Genomic DNA, 4426 nt, shown 5'->3' with positions numbered 1-4426 from the left:
CACAAAGCCAGCAGCGCCGGGAGGACCCAGAGCATCAGGGAGCAGGGAGGTTTACATCAGGACAGTAACGGGCTCGGGCTCCTCGGACAGGAAAACGCCAACCTCGGCTATGGAATTGGGGTCAGAGGGGAGAGAGGCAGAGAGCCCACCTGGGGAGTCACTGCACTGAACTCCCTGGATGGCGAGCGGCTAGACTTCCAGGGGCAGAAGGAAGGGGAGGAGGGCCTGGGTCTGAGAGGCGAGGAAAAGGCAGAAAGGACGCAGTGCCTGGGTTAGAGATGGAGGGCGGCGGGGGCGGCAGTGTCCAGACTGAGCCACAGGTCTCAGGCATGGGAACCTGAAGGCTGGTGTGCACACTCAGTCACTTCAGTCGTGTCCGACTCTTTGCGACCCCATGGACTATAGCCCGCCAGGCTCTTCTGTCTATGGGACTTCCCAGGCAAGAATACTGGAATGGGTTGCCATGCTCTCCTCCAGGGGATCTTCCTGACCCAGAGATCAAACCCACGTCTCCTGTGTCTCCTGGATTTCAGGCAGATTCTTCACCACTGAGCTATCGGGGAAAACCCCAGGAGGTTGCAGGGGCTGGAAAAAGGGCTGGGGAGTCAGGAGGCAGGACAGCGGAAGGGGCAAGTTCTGACTTCAATCTGATGAGTTTGGGGTGGGAACCCCAAGGGGCCCTGTGCCCTGGGCAGTTCAAAATGTGGGTCTGGTCAGGCAGGAGCCTGGTGGTTGCCAGGGGCCGGAGGGGTAGGGATAAAGAGTTACGGTCTAACAGGTCCTGAGTTTCAGTTTTGCAAAATGAAAAGAGTTCTGGAGATGGGGGCGATGGTGCCACCCAGGTTCAGATAATGCCACTGAACCGCACATGTTACAGTGCCTAAAATGGAAAATTTCATTATGTGTATTTTATCACAATAAAACATTTTAATGGCTGCAACCCTCCAATTAAAATGCAGAGACATTCAGATCAGATAAAAAGACATAACTATTCGGGTCTATAGGAAAGCCTCTTGAGGGGACTTCCCTGGTGGTCCGGTGGTTGAAACTCCATGCTTCCAAAGCAGAGGGTGTGGGTTTGACCCCTGGTCAGGGAGCTAAGGTGCCTCTCAGTGTGGGCAGAAACATTTTCCTTAAAAACTCTCTTACATAAAGACACAGATCCTTTACAAGGAAAAGAAGAGAAAAGATTCCCTGCTAACACTGAAAGAAAGCTTATAAGGAGCTACATTAGAATCAAAGTGGATTTCAGAGCAAGAGAGATATTATAAGGGATTAAGAGAACATCAAAAGGCTGTGACAATCGCCGAAGAGCAGCAGGCAGGTTGGCACTGGGTGGTCTCTCTCTCTCTCTCTCTGTTCCCATACCCACCTTCCCGCCAGCCTCCAATCCCGGGCACCCCTCCTTGTACTTGGAACCCAGCTCCTGCCCACTTGCCCAGGTGCCTCCCTCTTATAAGATGCTCTCTCTCACGTTTAATCTTTTCTTATCCAGAGCCTTCCCATGGGCATTTACACAGGCTCAGGCCTCCCCACTCATAAGCAGTCATGCCCCAAGGCCCCAGGTTACCAGCTGGCTTCTCACCAGGCTCCATGGACAGAAAAGCATGAAATCAACCCCCCTCCTACTGCAAATCCTCAGGGTCTTTGCTCCCTCCCTTCTGCAGGCCTCCCCGCCGCGTCGTCCGTCCTCACTCTTTTTCAGCTTGAAAACAAGTTAGAAAAAAAATTTTTTTGTAGCTTTATTGAGGAATACTGTCCACACAGTGGACATGAGTTTGAGCCAAATCCGGGAGATGGGGAAGGACAGGGAGGCCTGGAGTGCTGCAGTCCATGGGGTCGCAAAGGGTCAGACACGACTGAGCGACTGACCAGCAACAACGATGTACAAAAAGGAACTTTTCCCAATTTTAAGCGTGCGGTTTGATGAGTTTGAAAAAAGGTGGACAGTCATGTGAGCACACCGATCCCATAGAGCATTCCCATCAGCCCAAATTCCTCTCCTGCCAGCCGGGAAAGCACTGATCTGCATTCTATCGCCAGGGCTGCGCCTTTTCTAGAATTTCCTATACATGTGTAGCCTCTTGCGTCCCATTTCATTCCCTGAGCCTAACGCTGTTGACGGCACCCAGGCTGTTTTTGCATCAACATCCTTCCCTCTATGTCGCCAAGCAGAAGCCCATTGTAAGGAGACACTCTTTATGCCTTTGCTGGCGATGGGCATTCGGGTTCTTCCCAGTCTCTGGTTTTTATGAATAGTATTGCTATTCATGTCTAAGTCTTTGTGTAGACATATGTTCTCATTTTTCTTGGATAAATACCTAGCAGTGAAATGGCTAGGTCGTATGGTGAGTGTATGTGTTACTTTATAAGAAACTGCCAAACTGTTCTCTCAAGTAAACGTACCGTTTTCATCCCACCAGCAAATGTGAGGACTCTAATCGCACTACATCCTTGTCAACACTTGCTATTGTCAGTGTTTTCAGTGCAGCGCGTGCTGGAATCTCGTTGTGGTTTTAATTTTATGTCTCTACGAGTAATGGTATTGAGAATCTGTTAGTCAGCTCTGGCTGCTATAATACAATATCGTAGACTGGGCAGCTTCTAAAAGCAGACAGTCAGGGCTCCCCTGGTGGTGCAGGGGATAAGAATGGGCCTGCCCGTGCAGGAGACAGGGGTTCAGTCCCTGGCTCGGGAGAATCCCTCATGCCATGGAGCAACGAAACCCGTGCACCGTACCACAACTTCCGCGCCCGGGAACCGCAGCTACTGAGCCCACGTGCAGCAACTGCTGAAGCCTGCATGTCCTGGAGCCCGTGCTCCACAACGAGAGAAGTCAGTGTGCCGAGAAGCCTGCACGTCGCAAGGAGAGAGTGACCCCTGCTTGCTGCAGTGAGAGCAAGCCCATGCACAGCAACAAAGACCCAGAACAGCCAAAGATAACTAACCAAACAAATAACATTATTAAAAAAGAAAACAGCCAAAAAGCAGACTTTTATTTATCACAGTTCTGACACCTGGGAAATCGAAGATGGAGGTCCCCGGTGGTTTGGTACATGATGAGGGCCCCTCTTCCTGGTCTGCAGACGGCCACCTTCTTGTTATGTCCTCATACGGCAGAAACCAGTCTAATCTCTCTTTTCTTCTAAGGATGCTAATCCCATCATGGGGCCCCACCCTCATCCTAATTACCTGTGAGTTGGAGGGGAGCAGGTGGATGGGGTGGGGTGGATGTAGGACCACCTTGAGACTATCTCACACTCAGACACCGGCGCCAAGGGTTGTTGGTGTCAGTCACTCCCCACACAGAGCTCATCCTCTGAGCTCCACTCACTGGTCAGGCAAAGAGGGCCTGGCCCATGCCGGCCCCCTGCCCCAAAGCCAAAGAAAGAAAGTGAAGTCGCTCAGTCATGTCCGACTCTTTGCAGTCCCATGGACTGTAGCCTACCAGGCTCCTCCATCATGGGATTTTCTAGGTAAAAGTACTGGAGTGGGGTGCCATTGCCTTCTCCAGGGGATCTTCCTGACCCAGGGATAGAACCCAGGTCTCCTGCATTGTAGGCAGACACTTGACCATCTGAGCCACCAGCCCCTCCTCAAATCCAAGGCTATCAAACAGTGACGACTTCAGACCTAGTGGGCTCTGTCCTTACAGAGACTCGGAGCTGGGAGGGCAGGGGAGGGGCCCAGGGCCAGCCGGATCCAGTCCCACTGACCTCGCCCACCGACCCTCACTCCCGCTCACAGAGCATCCTCTAGGTTTGTTCCCATTAGCTGTCAGCTCCAGGAACCCCTGTTTCATCCTGTTACAGGGACTTCTGCTTCGAGAAACATAGACAGCAAGTGCCAGTCTCCCTGGAGAGAGCGACGCGGCAGCTCCCTGGGGACAGACAGGGAGCTGGTTCGACCTGCAAACCAGCCACGAGGAAATCTCTGTGACTTCCGGGTGAAACTCACCACCGTGGCTGTGGGGTGGGCCTGGGCCTCGGCTCCTCTGGCAAGTAACTGAACGGACTTTCCCGAGGGTCACGGGGCTAGTTCTGCAGCCACGTGGGTCTCCTGCCTCTGGAGGGTGATCCTGGGCCCGTCACCCCCACGTGAGAGGCAGGTGGACAGCAGTAGCTGAGTGTGGCAGGCGGGTTTCTGCCGTCGGGTCAGCACTGACACCTGAGGGCCCTCCTACTCCAGGGTCAGCCCCTCAGCCCCCCTGAAGGTCAGTGATGCCGGGCCCCTCGCAGCTGCCTGGCGGTGGCCCTGGAGACAAGCTCCTGAACCCCTCGCCCGCCTGCCCCACGGGGAGGGATCCTGCACTGGGGCTCAGCTCATATCCGTGCATATTTAAGGGGGACCTTCCCAGGACATCGGCAGGCTCCCCACATCCCTCCCAGAGATCCATTTGTTAAAATAAACCAGGCGAGATCAGAGG

Source organism: Bos taurus, chromosome 5 (assembly GCF_002263795.3).
Source record: "Bos taurus isolate L1 Dominette 01449 registration number 42190680 breed Hereford chromosome 5, ARS-UCD2.0, whole genome shotgun sequence".
NCBI lineage: Eukaryota > Metazoa > Chordata > Mammalia > Artiodactyla > Bovidae > Bos > Bos taurus.
Note: the sequence above shows the minus strand (reverse complement) of the source record.